The following is a 19,759-nucleotide window of genomic DNA, read 5'->3' on the forward strand; positions in this document are numbered from 1 at the left end:
CACCTTCTCTGCTTTGAGGAGAACAATCAAGCCTTTTCAGCCTTCTTCTGTCACATTAATCCCTTCAGCCTGGATTTATTCAAACAAATCTTTTCTGCTCCCTCTCCAAGGCCTTCATATCCTTCCTAAACTGTGGTAACCATAATGGGATATGATACTCCTAGCAGTGTTCATTAACGTTTGATAATTTTGAATTATTCAATTCCATTATGAACTCTGCATGATTATCAGGCAAATAGCTTTGTAAGTCTTTAAAAGCAAAGTGCCTGAAGTCTTGGAGAGGAGTTTGTGAAGGCGAGAGACATTGTGAATAGGATATAAATCCAAGTTCAAAACTCTTTTTTGGCAAGTTGTTTTGTGTTTCTTTTTTAATTTATCATTCTAATCCTTGAACATCACAAGGGTAGAGTTTTCTCAATAAAGTGCCGTGCATTATTCTAAAAGTATTAACACACATAATGCAGCAGTTATTCTTCAAATTTACTCAGTTCAATGTTTTGGATTGTGGGACTTCTGTGAAGCTGGAAACACAGGTGTTTGCTTTATCTGCACCTTTGAATGTCATGCTTTGTCCAACCTTGCAAGGGCATAAGCGTGTCTTTAAAAACCATGGCGATGGAAGATGCGGATATAAAACTTCTGTCAAATGCGACTATGAAATTTAACCGGTCATAAAATAAATGTTACAACAGCAACATGAGTAAAGATCCTCAGCTATACTATTTATTGTAAATTTCTGTTTGTTTAATTAAGAGTCTAAAAATGGGAAAGATTCTTTGGTGGTTTCCCTTAGTGAAAATAAGGAAAAATAGTGCTTTTTTTCCTTCCTTTTACAGTCAATTTAAAGGCTGTATTGTTATTTTGGGGGAATTTTGAGTGGGATTCTTGTTACAAGATACTGCTGGAAAAATATTTTATTAAAGCCACTAGATTTGCTTCATAAATATCTTCAGTATAATTCTAATCTTGTTTGTAATATTGGTTTGTATTAAAAAAAATAATATTTTCCAATTTTAGCATTGGCTTGTTAAGTAAAGATAATTAAGACAAATGAAAAGGAGGTAGCCTTTATTTGTGATCTTGGGTCTGCAGTATGTTATACAATGGTGACGCAGGGTGGCTTCAGTTGGACTTGCTGGAAAAGAGAATTGGTTTAGTTCCTCATCTTGATCACTGGAAAGCAGTGTGCCTGGATGTCAGCAGAGGTTAATAACCCAGCATCACAATTGACAATATTGCTGGGATGTGGAAGAGTAAAATCAACCCTGAAGCCCATTCTCTGGGCTCAATGTTAACCTTCAGGTGTGCTAAGCCAGCAGTAGGAGGGGGCGAGGGGATGTGGATGACAGAGTTATGTGAGGAGACAGGGGTTCCAGTAGCACATAGGAAATCTACACCTTGGAGCTCTGTGGAGCCCTCATTTTAAACCCACAGCATGGAAGCACCAGTTCTGAGCTTCCAGACCAAATTTTCCATAATCCACATGAGTCCATTTCGGCTCAATAGCTTAAAAGCATCCAGCAGCCATGACATCTGAGAGATTCTGGAACAGCAAGCAGAAAGGAATGTCTGGAAGGATGGAATCATAAACCTTCCAAGTTGGCCTTTGCTCAGAGTGATGGTGCAGTCAAGGAAGTAGGGATATACTGTGTTCTGCTTATGGGCACAAGAGGCCTAGGGGTGAGCTAAGAAGATTTGCCTGGAAGCTGCTGCAGGAGGTGTTCATCTAGCTCTGTCTGGCAACTCAATCTATTGTTTCTTGTTTGTGCTGAGATGCGAATTGATGCCGAGCTGTGAAAAGGGAGGGGTTGCTGTGAAAAAGATCTACAGCATATCCTAAGGCTGCTTCCTGGCTGGATGGGGGATAGGGTGTGTGGTATGAAGGGGCATCTAGGTGTTGGATGGGTGGTCTGAAGTAGCCTATGCTGGGTATCGTGTGTATCAACTGTAAGCAATGATGCTTGTATGATTGCTGCAACAGGCTTCTCTTCCTTGGAAATGGCTGAAGCGATTCTTTGCTGTGCAACATGTTCTTCTTACAACACACCCTGACAACACTGGACACCATGAATTGAAGGATGCTTCCGGTTCTGTTGATGTCAGTGGTTTGCTTGTGGTACATGTGGTTGATAGGTTGTGTTGGTTTACTGTTCCTGAGCCTTGTTTATTAAGTTTTAAACATGGGTATCCATTGCCTCCAAGCAGCCAGCTAGTAAACCAGAGATTACCATAGTAGGATGATTGCTGTAGGATGAAGACAAGGAGAAAACTGAGGTGAAAAACTAAAGGAGTCCTGGTACCTGTTTCATGGCTCAGTTTTGCTCTCTTCATTAGCACAGGCTGACCTGCTTAGCATGTTCCATAGCCCTGCTCTTTGCATCACATAACACAGACAAAGAACCATCAATCACACTCTAACTACCCCAGTCACCCATTTGACCTGGTCTCACCCTACCCCCCAATATTCCCTTAGACCTTTTCAACCCTCCCACCACTTATTCCACAATCTAAAATATGTATTTTTAAAGATAAGATATCTTTATTAGTCACATGTACATCGAAACACAGTGAAGTGCATCTTTGCATAGAGTCTTCTGGGGGCAGCCCACAACATTCCGGCACCAACAATAGCATGCCCACAACTTCCTCACCTGTACGTCTTTGGAATGTGGGAGGAAACCGGAGCACCTGGAGGAACCCATGCAGACATGGGGAGAACGTTCAAACTCCTTACAGACAGCAGCCGGAATTGAACCCGGGTCGCTGGCGCTGTAAATCATTCCGCTAACTGCTACACTACCGTGTCTGCCCTTTCACTTTCCTTGTTCTGACGAAGGGTCTCTGACCTGAACAGTAAACTCAGTTTCTCTCTCCACAGATGCTACCTGACCTGAATGAGAAACAGTATGATGCTGGAGGAACTCAGCAGGCCGGGCAGCATCCGTGGAGAAAAGCAGACAGTCAATGTTCGGGGTCAGGACCCTTCTTAGATTCCAGCATCTGCAGTCCTTTGTTTCTCTGGTGCTACCTGACCTGTTGAGTGTCTCCAGCATTTTCTTCTGTTATTTCAGATTTTCAGCAATGGTAGTTCAGTTGACTTACACATACAAGTGATTGAATCTATTCTATACTCAACAGCTTTCTGAATGTTTGTTGTTGTAAAATTCAGGCTGCAATTGGACCAAAAATATGAAAATCTGAAACAAATACAGAAAATGCTGCGATCATGTGTTAGGTTTGGCAGTAGCTGAGGGGAGAGAACCAGTGACAATATTTCATCAGAACTCAAGAAGTGAGAAAACAAATGGGTTTGAATTGCAGAGAGGGGGACAGGTAGAATGTCTGTGATTAGGTCCTGACTAAGGATGTCAGGGTAACAAAACAAACTGTGGGAGAAACTCAGTGGGTCAGGCTGCATCTGTGGAAGCAAAGGGATGGTCAATATTTCAGGTAGGGACCATCCACATATGCTGCCTGACCCGCTAAATTCCTCCAGCTGTTTGTTTTATGCTCCAGATTACAAAATCTGCAATCTCTGTGTCAAGGTAACAATTACTTTAAAACCTGGCAGCTGGAGACAGAAGAGGAAAGTTAAGGAATAAATTGAAACCGCAGGGTACAGCCACAGTGGTACAGAGTTTAACAAAAAAGGTGGTCTACAAAAATTGTTAAGTTCAATATTAGGTCCTGAAACTGCAACATGTCAGGACAGATGATGAGGTGCTGTTTCTCAGACTTATAGTGATATCATTGAAGCAATGCAGGAGACTGAAAAAAGGAAGGTCAGAAATTGGAATGGGAAGAAGAATTAAAGTGACAGGAGACTGGAAGCTCAAAGTCACCCTGTGGATTGAATGAAAGCAAACCAGGGAGTTGCAAAGGGTGTGGTCCCTTTGGAATGCTGAAAAGGAGAAGTGAAAATGTGCTTAGTAGAGGAATCTCATTGAAGGTGGTGGAAATTATGGACGATGACCAGTTGAATGTGGAGCCTGTTCGGGTGGAATGTGAGAACAAGAGTTATCACTGTGCTTATTCTAGTTGGGAGGAAAGGGGTTTTGAGCAGAAGTGCCAGAAATAGTTGAAAGCACTGTCAACTACAGTAGAGAGGAACCCATAACTATTAGAAAAGGAAGACAACTTAATGGCATTGGTGTGAGAAGTCTCACCATCAGAGCAGATAAGATAAGGTATCTTTATTAGTCACATGTACATCAAAACACACAGTGAAATACATCTTTTGCATAGAGTGTTCTGGGGGCAACCCACAAGTGTCACCATGCTTCCGGTGCCAACATAGCATGCCCACAACTTCCTAACCTGTACGTCTTTGGAATGTGGGAAGAAAGTGGAGCACCCGGAGGAAACCCACACAGACACGAGGAGAACGTACAAATTCTTTACAGACAATGGCCGGATTTGAACCTAGGTCGCTGGCTCTGTAAGGCGTTACGCTAACCGTTACACAGAAACAGTGAGAATGGAATGTAGTCCTTAATTCAGGAAGCAGGGTGGGAGGACGTATAGTCGTGTTCGCTATGTAGGTAAGCGTATAATAGATCTTGATCTCTAACCTATCCCTTGAAATGGAGACAAAGATGACAAGAAAGAGAAGACTCAGAAATGGACAATGTGAATATGAGAGCAGGGTTGAAATGGGCAACAAACGTCATGAACTTTTTAGGTTCTGTACCACCAACTGCAGTAAAGTCTGCAATGGACTGGAAAAGAGTTGAGGGAGAGGACCTGAATAGGAGTGATACAAGGAAAGCTCCATGTAACTTAAACAAGGACTGTGTCATCTGAATGCAATGTGATTTTAGTAGTCAGAGTCTGGGAACTAGATAACTTTCACTGTTCTTTCATCTTTGGTGTTGTATGAATGAAGCAATGCATATACTAGGCCATAGACGAAGAAACGCTGCTACATGACATTTCTCTGGAGAACTTTAAGTATCATTCCCTGTTTTGAAATTCAGCTGGGCAGAAGCGCTGAACTGACGACACTGTTGCCCATTAGGTCGTCCAATTATAATTATGTGTTTTCCTGATAACTGAGGAGGAAGACAGTCAGATGCCCACACACACAAATATGTACACTCATACATACACACTCATAAGTCCCTGCTCAAAATGCTCATTAAAATGATGTATTTGACGTCATTCTCCAAACTCAATGAAATAGGCTTAAATGTGGGAGGACTGGATGGTACAGTGTCCTTAATTGATCTGTGTTTCAGATCTTGAGAACTCAGAATCATATCCTGCTTAAGACAGATGCAATGAATGTTTCCTCTGTTTAGCAGCAATTAAATCTTTTTAAATAAAATTAATTTTGAGCAGTCTCAATCCAGCTATTGGTAAGAAAAATGCACCTTACGCAATAATCTGGTTTGATGTCCCTGAGAAAAAAAAGGAAGAGCAGGAAAGGAAGGGTCATGGTAATGCAATAGGAGATGGCATTTTTTTAATGCAAGGTTGATGAATGTTGTTGGGATTATGCAGGGCACGGCTCGACATTGTGCCTGGTCTATAAATTCCTGGAGCTTATGCAGTGTTGTGCAAAGTTGTGCTGATTTAATTGAACTGAAATGCCCTTCACTTAAGAATGAGAAAATTGAGTAAGGTTACAAGCTACCTCAATATCTATGCAGTGATACTTCACTGATATCGGATAACAGGGCTGGGTTGGTTTATTTGATGAAATTGTAGAAACAATTTGTTTCTCTTGGAGACTTTGCTTCACAATGAATACACACAAAAAAAATTTCAAAGGTACCCTAACTGGTGTTCAAACTTTAAACATGCTAAACAGCATTAATTATCCAAGCTCCGACCACCACATATTTTAACTTGTTGAGATATTCCATATGTCTTGTCAACTTTGGCCTAATTTATATTGACAGAGCAGAAAATCAGTGCAACACAGCAGTGCAGCCAGCAGAGCTGTCGGCTCACAATTCCAGAGATCCAGGGTTCAAGAGTGAACTCCGCAAGTGTCTGTGTGAGTTTGCACGTTCTCCCCGTGACGGCATGGTGAGGGTACTCCAGTCCCCTTCCACATCCCAAAGGTATGTGGGTTGGTATGTTAATTGGCCAATGGAAATTGCACTTAATGTGTAGGTAAGTAGTAGAATTTGGGGGTGGGGGGTGGGGAAGGAGAGATAAATGGGAATGTGAGGAAAAGGAAACCAGACTAGTGCAGGATTAGAGTGAGTGAGTGCTGGCTGGTACAGACCCAGTGAACCAAAGGACCTGTTTCCATGCTGTATGATTCTCCGACTCTAATAACTGCAGATAACAGTCGCCATTTCAGTTCCAGCCAATGCCTCACAATTAGTGAGACATAAAAATTGCCACTCTCAATTCCATAAACAACACAAGCCTTACTATTTACCAAAAGAAGCTTGTGAAAATAAAGGGTGGCTATGTAAAGCCTGCATTCTATGAAATGAATGCCACTTCTTGCTGGGAGTATCCAATACCACTCTTCGCAGGGAGCTTCCGAGATCCCAATTGGTTTTCCTGTCATCTGATGCCAAAATCAGTAATCTTGCTGATGAATGCTCCTTGTAATTATTCACAGCTGTATTGCTGTCTGAAAGTTCCAGCAACATTAAATCTGATAACAAATAATTCAGTATCAAATGAAGTCTCTTTGAAGCAAAGTCTGTTGGAAGAACACCAGATAAGAATGAGTTCCTCCTCAGCACAAGTTTGATAAGAATAATATTAACAAGGGTCATGTCGGAGAGGCATATGAATGACTGTTTATGGGCTCACATGTTTATGTGACAGGTATGGCGTAAATTTAATAGAACTTCCAAGGAAGCAGTGCATCTGGATAATAACAGTTGATTTGAGGGAAGTGGGTAGACATTTTAGAGGGAGAGTATTTTACAGAGAAAGAGGGTTAGAGACACAGAGAGATGTGTATGGTACTTGTCAAATGTTGGAATTAAACAAGGAAACTATTTGTCTCTTCTGGATTGTATATTTGTAAATTATTATATTTATTTGTAAAGGGGTTATGTCAAGAGGAGCCTTGCACCAGTCTGTTCTTTATCAGTGCTGCTATGACAGCCAGCTTAAAAACACTTCTCAAAAAAATCTACAAATCATACATTTTGAAATTAATCCCAAATGCTCAAACATGTTTAAGCCCCAGATATTTATCTTCAACCTGATTGCCAGGATATATGGGTGACTCTGACTGGGGTTTTATCCTCAACAATATTTAAATTATAAAATGTTATTTGAAGAGATAGTCCACGATCATTTCAAGTTGCCCTATGGTCAATACTCCCTCTCTGTCGCTGGAGTGTTCGGATGAATTGCAATACAACTATTACCAAGTGAACTTAGTGAACTCAGTTCATTCTGGGGTCTCGTTAAATGACCCTTTTGGCCTCTGCTGCTCACTTAGAAAAACTCACAGGATCATGGAGCCATCTTCGGCATCAAGTTTTAATATGTTTCTTCTTTTTTCTCCCTTTTCCCATTTTGTTGATGCACAGAGAGACCTTGAGGTGAAAGTTTATTTCTCTCTGAAAGTGGTGACATGGGTGGATGGGACATCATGTTGCAGCTGTACAAAACATTGTTTAGTCGCACTTTGAGTATTGTGTACAGTTCTGTCTGCCACACTACAGGAAGGATATGGTAGCTATGGAATAGTGCAGAAAAGATTCACCAGGATGTAGCCAAAAATGGAGGGCTGTAATTATAGGAAGAGATTGAATAGGCTGAGTTTATTCTTGCTGGGATTTAGGAGGCTGAGGGTTGACCTTATAGAGATTTATAAAATTATGAGGGCCTTAGATGGGATAGACAGAGTATATTTCCTAGGCCAGGGGAATCTAGAACTCAAAGGCACATGTTTAACATGAGAGGGAAGAAATGTAAAGGAGATCTGAAGGGGTGGGTATTACACACCAAGGGTGGTGAATAACTGGAACGAGCTGCCAGCATGTAGTGGAGGCAGATACAATTCCAACTTTAAAAAAAATGTTTGGACAAGATAGGAAAGGACAAGAGAGATATGGGCTTAATGTGGGTCAATTGGAACAGCAGAGATAAGTATCACAATTGGCATGGATGAGGTGGGACAAAAGAGCCTGTTGTTGTGCAGTGTGTTTCTAAGACTGATGTTTCTTTCTTTCCCTTTTCCTAGCCTTCAGACACAGAAGCTCCAATACTATCTTGGCTGTGACTGAGGTCAATATAAATTAAACATGCTTCTCAGGATCTTGTGTATATAACTTAGCACCACACAAGGCCTTTATTTCCTGATCCTGAGAGTTGGAGACACATATGGTAGATACACAGTAGATTGCTCCAGAGCTGGTCAGCTGGACTGAGTCTTGATCTCAATCCTTTCATTCAGTCCAGGCCAAAATCCAGCATTAAAAGTTCCTTTCTATTTTTAAATATTTGGACACATTGCTTTCATTATTTGTGGATTAACTTTACAATGTTAAAGTAAGCTTTTGTCTCAGTTACTCGTTTCATAAAATAGTTTGAAACAATATTCTGTGACTGGGATTTGTAGCTGCAGTAACCTGGAAAAGAATGTCATGTGGTGCAGAATAGTTTGCCAGCATCATATAGCTTCAGAGCAATCAGTGAACTAGTCCAATATCATGGTTCCCTTTGTTTTCACTGGTATCACTCCAAGACCCAAGAGGTCACTTCTTAGTGGTAAGCTCATGAGGATAGAGGCAGGCTCAATCTTGTCTATCTAAACAAGTAAGAAAATTTAAGTTTCAGGAAATATCTCACCACATTTTGACAAGTCTATCTTAATGTACTTTGATGTATAATATGGAAAGCACATTGAATAACAAAGTACTGGGCTCAGTATTCTCATTACTATCCAAAAATTGGCACTTATTATTAATGGAAATCTTAATTCCTGAGGCCATAACTTTCTGTTCAAAGCAAACTTTTAACAAAATAATTGCTTGCTAATTGGGGAAATTTTTCTTCTGGTCACCATGTGATATCCTAAAACCAGCAGGCAATTTCCTATGTTCTACTAAGATGTTATTCTTTTGGAAAACACTTGTAATTTTGTCCAGGATTGTGAGGCCAAACCTCTGTTACAAGTGCAAAGAAGTCTGACAGCAGCTGAATGAACTGATGGTCAAGCATCTATTGGTCTTACAGTTGTACCCACTCTCTGGTCTTAATCAATAAGGTACCATTTAAAGTCATGGACAAATTCTACCACTTTGGTATTATCATCTTGCAGTTCACCACAGTTTACGAGAGGACCGGCTTTGCCATTTGGTGAATGTGATTAGCGACTTCAGCAGGAACAAAGTGGCAGTCTGGCAAAAAAGTCACTAGTTAATAAATCTTACCTCCCAAATGTATGGTTCTCTGGCTTGGATCTGTTGTCATTCTGGAATCAAGTGATGTGACACTTTCCAGCAGTGCAGCTTGTGACTCACAGGTGGCATCAAGTGGCAGAACTGCACCGAATGCCATTCTCAAAGACTACAAAATGACTGTAGTTGAGGGAACAATTTAAAAAAAAGGTCACATGTATGCTCTGGGATGTTTTGCTTGGATAGCTAAAGATCTGAACATTTCACAGAGTTACAATCTAGAAGTGAGCAAAAGAGAGACACCCCCATTACCACACCTGAAATCTTGCATTGCAGGCCTCTCAGTCACTGAAAGTTCACAATGATGTCATGTCAATCTGAATGAACTTGTGATTGCACCTAACTGCTGAAAGCCTGGCAAGCAAGGTAACTCAACTCAATTCTCACCTCCCTGGTCTTCATTGTGACACATGCAGTTATTTATACAGTATATGTTCAGGGTCAGGAATTTCTCCCGTCAATCTGTCTACCACAGCTGAAACTCATCTGTCAGTTTGACAAAAGACTCTCATTGATTCTATCAAAAATAGCAAGCAGGTGAAATGTCCCTAATCTTCTAGAGACAGATAATAGATTCCTTGGCATCTGGACTTCTCCCATCAAGAACTTGCAGCCTGACAGAGCACAAGGCACTTAATGTCTCCAGACTTCATTTAAATTAGGCCTAAGCCCCATAGTGCTGCACCTGAACTGGATCCAGATGTTCAAAAACCTTAGTGCTACCTAAGTTGTGAGAACCTCTCCTTCCAAGAAGTAAATCTTGGGTCCGTGACCCCAGCCTATGCATAAAAGGGCATTTTGTGGGCCATACAACTTACATCATTTTTAGGAACCAAATTTTTAAGGGAAGCCTCGGGCCTTCATCAGTTGCCAGCTCCTGATGTTGACAAGAATGAGTCCAGGCCTGATTTAGGAAAAATTTCTCAATGTCCAGAAGAAATGCAGCAAACAACACATGTATAAACTAGGTTCAAGCTCTTGAGCCTGATGCTGTTTGCTGCTTATAGTGCTCCAAGGACTGAAAGAAACAAATGAACTGATCTGACATTATTTTGTTGGCTGCATTTGGTGGAATATAGGTTCACATAATGCCATTGGAATAGTGGGATTCATCCCATAAGAGAAAAAGTTCCAAACAAGGTTCTTTGTCCCATGTTTTTGATCAATCCTTACCACTCAAAGAAAAACAATCCGGAACATTGATTGTGACTTCTGTCAACTTTATGTTTACAATCTGCTGATGGCTTCTTTGTGTGTGGAAATGTTGCAGTAGTACTCAAACAGTTAAGCTTCACTGCAAACTTGCACTAAAACTCTGAATTGTTTTTTAAAAAATATGGAGGAGCCCAACAGTCTGAGAATTCTATAACAACATTAGGTTCCCTAGCCTATAAGTATATTCAGTCCAGATGGTTCATAAAATCTGCTTTAAGGGGAATTATTTCTGGTTTGGATAACTTACAATGTCATATACAGACTTTAAGCTGCAGACTGTGATTTCCCTTTTTGTTACACATCTGACATCAACCTTTACCCTGATGTCTCATTCTTCATCCAAAAAAAATGCTATTTCCTGTATAAAGATACACAGCTCACTTTGGTTCTGTCATGAATATTTTAACCATAGTTAAAAGAAGTAAAATGGCTCTCTGAGTGACTGGAGTTCACCATTTTCAAAATGTTTGTCCTGCTCCTTTTCAACCTTTTCCTTCCCATTGTTTGCATTAAAAGCTTTTCATGAAATTTGTGGGATCCCATTGTTATTAAAGGTAAATTTGTTCGGCACAAGGCTGCTTCCAAGTTTTCCTTCACCTCTGCGTCACTTGTCAATTTTACTTCAGATTAACAGACATGGGTGAAGGCTCATGGTGTAGGACATACCCAAGGTTGGAAAGAGTAAAAGTGACACAAATTAGATCAAAGTGCAGCAATCAGAAGACACTAGACTTGAGCTTAAAACCCTGTTGAATATGGGAAGGGAGAAAGACTACATGTGATAGATTTTCAACGTTTTGGGTTTAGAAATAATTATACATAAACCCAGAATTTCAGTTATCATAACTGTTACGTAAAGTCTACATGGTATTGTGGGTTCAAGTTCCATTCTGAAAACTAAGCAATCCAATTTAGCATTTCAGTTCCATACTGAGGGAATGTGGCACTTTTGGATGTGCTTCCCTTTGGATGAAAACTTAACTGTAGTCCATCTGTTCTTTCTGTTAAAAGATCCCATGGCACTATTTTAAAGAAGAGTAGATTAGTTTTCTTCAGTATCCTGGCCAATGGTATCCTGGCCATGATACACCTCAGCTACCATCACTAACGCATATATTGTTGATCATCACTTTGCTGTTTGTTGGATTTTGGTGTGCCCAAATTGATTTGCCAGGTTTCCTATATTACAAAAGTGACTACCCTTCTAAAAGCCCTCAGTGGCACATTAAGGCTTTGAAAGGCACAGACTTGGAACAAAACTACTACTTCTCTATTGCCAGGAAGACTCTAATGTCATTGTTGTCCCATCTCTCTGTAACATGAGTAAAAACAGAAAATGTGGAAGAAGCTCTACAGGTCAGGCAGCATCTGTGGAAAGAGAAACAGAGTTAATGTTTCAGGTCAAAGCCCTGTTCTGACAAAGGGGTCTTCATCAAAAAGACATGATCAAAAAGACTGCTGCTGTCTGACCTGCTGAGTGTTTCCAACATTTTCTGCTTTTATTTCAAACTTGCAGCAAACTACAGGTTTTTTTAATGTTCATCCTTGTAATATAATATTGAATATAATATTCCTGTATTGGGATTATCGATAGTCAAGCCCCTATCCCAAAGAAACCAATGCTGGAGATGATATTTCACCCTTGAAGCTCCAGTACCTTGGTGACTTTTTAATACTTATAAGCCTGATATTGGTGAATGTTTCAATGGAGATTGAAAAAAACTCTGTCCTGGAGCTGTGAGTTGCAAATGAATCAATTTTCTTTTCTCTAAGCCTGATTCTGCAAAAGGAAAAAAAAACAAGGTACTATTTACAAAGTGCTTCACTCTGCACTGAAATGAATGATGCCTCTATCCACAGGTGCTTCCCATGAATACGACTTGGTCTTTCTAATTTACTCCATTCCTGACAAATGCAGCTAATGATTGAGTCTTTCATTTGCAGTTAGTCAAATCTCACAAGTCATTTGAAATAAAACAATGAATACATTTTATCACTTATTAGTTGAATTTTCAATATGACTTGTGGGGTATGGTTTCTGCATTACAGCTCAGGCTTTCTCTCAGCACTCCCCATTAGGAGTCACAGCAACAATTGGTATCTGTATCAGACTTTAACCTCATACATATATTGAATGGATTAAAATACAACTGGGTTGACATTAAACTATTGGTGATTGATACTGGGAGACTTTTAGATAGTTTCTGAAGCAAGATTCTTTGATCTTCTGTTGGCACTTTCAGGAGCGGAGGGGTTGGGAATTCATGGTCTTTGTCCTTAATCCATTAAGCACATGTTTAATAGTGTTGAATTCAATTACTGAGCTAAATCTTGCTGGACCAGGGCTTGTCATAATATGGTACCTTATTCAGGTAGTCATTCTTCATACAAGCTCCTGAGTGCTAAATAACAAGTGAGTTACCGCAAGCATAGGTAGCTGTTGGAAGAACTGGGGTGGTGGGAAGAGGAGAGTAGGTGGGTATTAATGGGCATGTGAGGAAGAAAATGTTGTGTAGAAATAAATGTGTGGTTGGGATTGTAGGAGTAGACTCAACAGAATGACTAGAGAGGCTGGGTTGCAGCTGATAAAGAAATTATAAGAGATCATCAGGGTGTGTCTTTAGTTAGGGGTCCAGGATAAGGCCAAGGAAGAATGGGACTGATGGGAAACAAGCCAACATAGACGTGAAGGGCCAAATGGTCTCCTCCTATGTCATAAGGAAATTTGGGAACAAGCTAATAAAGGACAGCAGCGGGGATTCGGGTGGGTAGAGGTGAAGAGTGATGGGGTAGGGTGGGTGGATGAAGATAGCACAAACAACTGTGATCTGATCCAGGCATGTGGACTTCTAAATAGAGTGAGCAGTTAACAGGAAAGAATGGTGGCTAATTTTCCCCCATCTAAACTGCAGTCTCAAAGGCCACTGGAATCTTTTCCAATCAAGCTGTTTGAGAATATAACTTGAAGTGGAAGCTGAAGTCATGTGTTCTATAATTACAAAGCAGGTATTTTTTACTTTGACATCTTATTGTCCAGTCTTGTTTTTCATATTCAAATATCTCAATCACTGGTGACCTAGCCTGATATACTGGATAGTGATGAGACAACTTGTCCCAGTTTTTGAGAAAAGAGAAGCTTGTAGCGGCCCGTACACATGAGACTCAAACCGCCATTGGCGGCCGCAGGCGGACGTGCGGGAGCGCGTCGTGAATGAACCGCAGGGCGGGCCTTCCAGCGGGAACCTTACGTCACGTCCACCCCACGTGGGCCCGGAGAGGCTCTTGGGTACTTTGGCACGCCCGCGTTTTGTTCTGAAGAAGTAAAGTGTGCTTTGAATCCGACCTTCTCGTCTCCGAGTTTTTCTTCAGAAACGCGCCGTGCCCGGCTACATTTGGTGACCCCGATGCTTCCAGACGGCATCTGGAACCCGCGATATGCATTCCAACGACTCACACAACGCAGGCTCGCTCAAGCTCCCGACTTTCTGGGCCACTCAGCCCCACGTTTGGTTTGAGCAGGCTGAGGCCCAGTTCAGTCTCAGAGACATTACAGCCAACGCCACGTGGTACTACTACGTGGTCAGCGCGCTCGACCAGGACACGGCAGGCTGGATTATCGACTTCCTGCACCAACCACCAACGGAGGACAGGTACGCTAAGATCAAGGCGCTCCTAATCCATACTTTCGGACTCTCCCGCCGCAAGCGAGCCACGCAGCTCCTGCACATGGACGGCCTGGGCGACCGCAAACCATCCGAGCTGATGAATGATATGCTGGCACTCATGGACGGCCATAAGCCGTGCCTTCTTCGAACAGTTGTTCCTCGAGCAACTGCCAGAGGACATTTGCCTCCTCCTTGCGGCTGAGGATTTCAGTGACCCACGCAGGCTCGCGGCCAGGGCAGACATTCTGTGGCAGAGTGAACAGTGGGGAGTGGCCTCCATCTGCCCAACCATGACCGCACAGCCCAAGGCCAAGACCCCACAACCGAAGCTGCTGAGACCCATGGGCGACAAGGATGAGGGTTCGGACCACTGGTGCTTTTATCACCAGAGATGGGGTTCGAACACGCGCCGCTGTCGCCCACCATGTGCCTTTCCAGGAAACGCCGGTGCCGGCCGTCACTAGTGGCTTCGACGGATGGCCATCGTGACAGCCTCCTATTCCTCTGGGACCGACACTCCGGGCGATGTTTCCTTGTAGACACCGGGGCCGAAATCAGCATTCTTCCCCCCTCCAACATGGATGCCCATAACACCGTCCTAGGTCCTGATCTCACAGTTGCAAATGGCACCACTATCCGAATATACGGGTCGCGAAACATCCCGCTGCATCTCGGGCCCAGCCGTTTCACTTGGACCTTCACGGTGGCAGTGGTATCACGGCCGTTACTGGGGGCAGATTTCCTACGGGCCAACTGTCTTCTGGTCAACCTGAAGGGCCGGCGCTTGGTCCATGCCGAGACGTTCCAGACCTTCCAGCTCGGGGAAGCCCAGCTATCGGCCCTCCACCTGGACTCTGTCACACTCTCGGGTGACAAGTTCACCAGGGTGCTGGCAGATTTCCCCTCCATCATCACCCCGCAATTCTCCACAACTGATCCCAAGCACGGCGTGCAGCACCACATTCCCACACAAGGATCACCGTTGCACGCCCGAGCCCGTAGGCTCCCACCCAACAAGCTCCACCTCGCCAAGGAGGAGTTCCGGAAGATGGAGGAGATGGGGATTATCTGTCTCTCGGACAGCCCGCGGGCATCCCCGCTGCACATGGTGCCCAAGTCTGCAGGAGGTTGGAGGCCCTGAGGGGACTACAGAAGGCTCAATGACGCCACGACCTCCGACCGATACCCGGTGCCTCACATCTAGGATTTCACGGCGAACCTACATGGGGCGACCATCTTTTCAAAAATCGATCTTGTCCGGGAGTACACCGTGCACCCAGATGATGTGCCCAAGACAGCCCTCATCACCCCCTTCAGGGTTGTTCGAATTCCTGAGGATGCCTTTCAGCCTCAAGAACGCTGCCCAGACTTTCCAGAGGCTCATGGACTCAGTGGGGCGAGGCCTGGATTTCGTCTTCATCTATTTAGACGATATTCTGGTGGCCAGCAAGTCACACCAAGAGCATGTGGCGCATTTGTTCCAACTCTGCCAATGCCTGAGCGACCACGGACTGGCAATCAACCTGGCGAAGTGCCAGTTCGGGTGGACGGAGATCGACTTCTTGGGTCACAGAGTCAATCGGCATGGCACCGCCCCTCTACTGGACAAGGTCCAGGCCATCCGCCAGTTTCCCAAACCCAGCACAGTCAAGGGCCTGCAGGAATTCGTGGGGATGGTAAAATTCTACCATCGTTTCGTGCCGGCAGCAGCACGCATCATGAGGCCCTTGTTCAGTCTAATGGCCGGCAAGGCTAAAGAGATGGCATGGGACGCGGAGTCCACGGAGGCTTTCGAGCGGGCCAAAAAGGCATTGGCAAAGGCGACCCTCCTGGTACACCCGAGAGTTGATGTATCCACAGCACTCACAGTCGATGCTTCCGACACAGCGGTCGGCGGAGTCCTGGAGCAGCTCATCGAGGGTCAGTGGCGACCGCTCGCCTTTTTCAGCTGACATCTGTGACCGTCAGAGGTTCAGCGCTTTCGACAGGGAGTTGTTAGCGCTCTACCTGGCTATCTGGCATTTTTGGTATTTCCTCGAAGGAAGGGATTTCACCGTGTATACAGACCACAAGCCCCTCACCTTCCACCCGTTGCGCCTCCGCCAGCGGCGTGTAGTCGATCCCTGGGGACGAGATAGTCACTGAGTGAATGTGGGGGCGGGACAGCATGTCGGCGACCACGTTGTTCTTCCCTGCAATGTGGTGGACGTCTGTGGTGAACTCCGAAATAAAGGAGAGGTGCCTCTGTTGCCGAGCCGACCATGGGTTCAATACAAATTCGTCTGGCATGGTTTGCACAAGCAGGTCGGGCACTGGGCCAGGACCTGCGTACGCCTCCAGACCGCCAAAGTCCAGCAGCATGTGAAGGCCCCCCTCCAGCAGTTCCAGCCGACGCTCGGGAGGTTTTGGCACATCCACGGGGACATTGTCGGCCCCCTGCCTGTCTCCCGGGGTGCCAGGTATATCTTTACCATGGTCGACAGATTCACCAGATGGCCGGAGGCCGTGCCGCTAGCAGACATGTCCACTGAATCCTGCGTCAGGACACTCATCGCAAACTGGATCACCAGGTTTGGACTCCCAGCGGACATCACCTCTGACAGAGGAACACAAGTTCACGTCAGGTTTGTGGACAGCACTAGTGCAGCTCCTGGGCATCCGGCTACATCACACCATGGCGTACCATCCCCAGTCCCATGGTTTGGTCGAGCGGTTCCACAGGCACCTCAAGTCGGCCCTGATGGCGTGCCTCAGGGGCCCCAACTGGACGGATGAGCTCCCCTGGGTCTTACTGGGCATCTGCACAGCCCCCATGGAGGACCTGGGCACCTCCTCGGCAGAGTTGGTCTATGGCACCCCCCTGACGGTCCCGGGCGAGTTCATGCCAGAGGCCCGAGGTCCAGCAGGGACGCCGGCAGAGGTGTTGACAAGGCTGCGGGACAAGTTAGGGACCCTGGCACTGGTTCCAACCTCAAGGCATGGCACTACACTGTCCTTTATCTCTAAGGCCCTCTGGGATTGCGAGTACGTTTTCATTCGCAGGGACATGCACAAGTCACCCCTACAGTGGCCATACGAAGGACCCTTCAAGGTGATCCAGCGCAATGGGTCTACGTGTGTCGTGGAGGTGGGTGGCCATGAGGAAACTTTTACAGTGGACCGCCTCAAACCGGCGCATTTGGACAACCGGTGAGGGTACCTGCACCATGCCGGTGAGGCAGGCCACCCAAGCGGGACACACAAACTGGGGGGCCCCACGCCCCTGATGGACATTTCTGGGAGGAACAGTGTAGCAGCCCATACACACGGGACTCGAACTGCCATCGCCGGCCGCGGGCGGATGCGTGGGAGCATGTCGTGAATGAACCGCAGGGCGGGCCTTCCAGCGGGAACCTTACGTCACATCCGCCCCACGTGGGCCTGGAGAGGCTCTCGGGTACTTTGGCACGCGCACGTTTTGTTCTGAAGAAGTAAAGTGTGCTTTGAATCTGACCTTCTCGTCTCCGAGTTTTTCTTCGGAAACGCACCGTGCCCGGCTACAAGCTGAGGTTTTTTTTAAGTGGTGAACTATTTATTGTTCTTGGCTTTGCACTGTGAGAAGAGTAACACGTACAGGCAGCAATGATGCAACAAATGGCCAGACTGCTTGACATTACATTGAAACCAGGTAATTTATCAGTTACCCTTGACTTTGAAAGAAATGTGCTGCTAGTATATCTTAGGATATGGAATACCATTGGTTGGAGTAACAGCTTACAAATGGCTAACCCTAAATGTCCGCATCTCGCTAGATGTCTCAATCTGAAGCAATAACTAAAAAAAACAGTAAAAGTTTGACACAGATTTTCTTCTTCAAATGTTTCTCTTTTAAATTTATTCCCAAAATATATTTTTCAGCGGTCTGAAAGCCGAACTGTCTCCAGATTTTGGAAGAGCACTTGCACTTTGCAGTGGGCCATTCATACTGCACAAATTCTTGCAAGTCCCTCTCCACTTTAGCAAACTAGCATCAACTCCTCATAGGAACACAGGACCAGTGTGGGAGAAAGAGAGCCACTGTCATGCACCGAGACCTGACACTAGGCTGAGCAAACACATAGGGAGCAGAGCTGCCAAGTCAGCTCAGTTCCCAATGCTGCCACATTTCACATACCAGTGACGCCAAAGCTGGCTGTATGGATGTTTTCTTGCCGACCATACTTAGCATATCCATTTCAGGTTATGGGATTGCTATTTTTTGTATGTGGGAACCTGAGGTTTTGATTCAATGATTTTTTTTTGCTTGTGGTCCCTAAACTGTCCATTTTATCTTCCATAGATCAGTGGTCTTGACTAGGCCTGAATATCTTGATCAACATAAAATGAGAGGGGAAAGATTTAAAAGGGACCCGAGGGGGTAACTTCTTCATGCGGAAGGTGGTGGGTATATGGAATGAGCTGCCAAAGGAAGTGGTTGAGGCAGGTACAATAACAACATTTAAAAGACAGTTGGACAGGTACATGGATAGGATAGGTTTAGAGTAATATGGGCCAAACACAGGCGAGTGAGACTAGCTTAGGTGGACACCTTGGTTGACATGCACTGAATGAGCTGAAGAGCCTGTTTCTGTGTTGTATGACTCTATGACTCTGTGACATAAGTGGAGATGTTGTCCTTTGCCAGTTGGTAGTTGCTGTGCTCTGAATCGTTCAATTGCATTTGTTGTAATACAAAAATAAAACTCACGTGTTAAAGTGGGATGGATGTTGTGTCTTTACATTTACATGAGCATACTACTTGGAGCCACTTTGAGACAAACAACCGCATGCTTGAACAGTGGTATCCACGATTATTGGAAATGTATACATGACTTTCAATGTGGTTTAACTGAGGACATTCATCTGGAATAAAAGTCACTTTAGCACTAAATCTAAAGAAGAAATAGAAACTTGTCAAGATTGTTATTCTAATGCTTTGAAGGATTGGAACAATTTTGTGTTTCAGTTGTAACTCTTTATTTTCGTACAGAACTACTAAACATACGCAGTTCAGAAAATGTATCTTGAGTGGCCTGGAAAGGCATTTTGTTTGTTAACCGCTGTTCCTTGACTGCAGAGTTTTCTGTAGTTACTTCTATAGATTCAGTGAGAAGAGGGAAAGCATGAATTATACTAGTGAAGAATGAGCTTACCCATCCCAGTGAGAACAACTGAATGTGGTGTATAAACTATTATGACGCTAGAGTAGTTTCATGCTCATCAAGGTGTGTCACCTCCAACACTATCACGTTTTTATATGAGTAGAAGATGGAGAAATATGGAAGGCAATTAGGACGAAAATATTATCAAGATGGGAGAAATGCAGGGCAATGGTTAATTAAGATATATACACACAAAAGTAAAATGCTGCTTATGTTAGAAATAAAAATTGATGAAAGTCATTGATCTGAAACATTAACTCTTTTTCACACCATAGGTGTTGCTTGAACCATTGAGTATTTCCAGCATTTT

The 19,759-nt window shown here is 44.1% G+C and overlaps 1 long non-coding RNA gene across 1 annotated transcript in view; it reads left to right on the top strand.

Annotated features, from left to right (window-relative positions):
* The first annotated feature begins 5,960 nt into the window (after nucleotides 1-5,960).
* LOC127568874 (uncharacterized) overlaps nucleotides 5,961-19,759 on the top strand; it is a 44,890-nt gene continuing 31,091 nt past the window's right edge. The window contains exon 1 of the long non-coding RNA XR_007956097.1: nucleotides 5,961-6,068. This is a non-coding gene — a long non-coding RNA (uncharacterized LOC127568874). The remainder of the gene's footprint in view (nucleotides 6,069-19,759) is intronic.

This window comes from Pristis pectinata, chromosome 3, assembly GCF_009764475.1.
Source record: "Pristis pectinata isolate sPriPec2 chromosome 3, sPriPec2.1.pri, whole genome shotgun sequence".
Lineage (NCBI taxonomy): Eukaryota > Metazoa > Chordata > Chondrichthyes > Rhinopristiformes > Pristidae > Pristis > Pristis pectinata.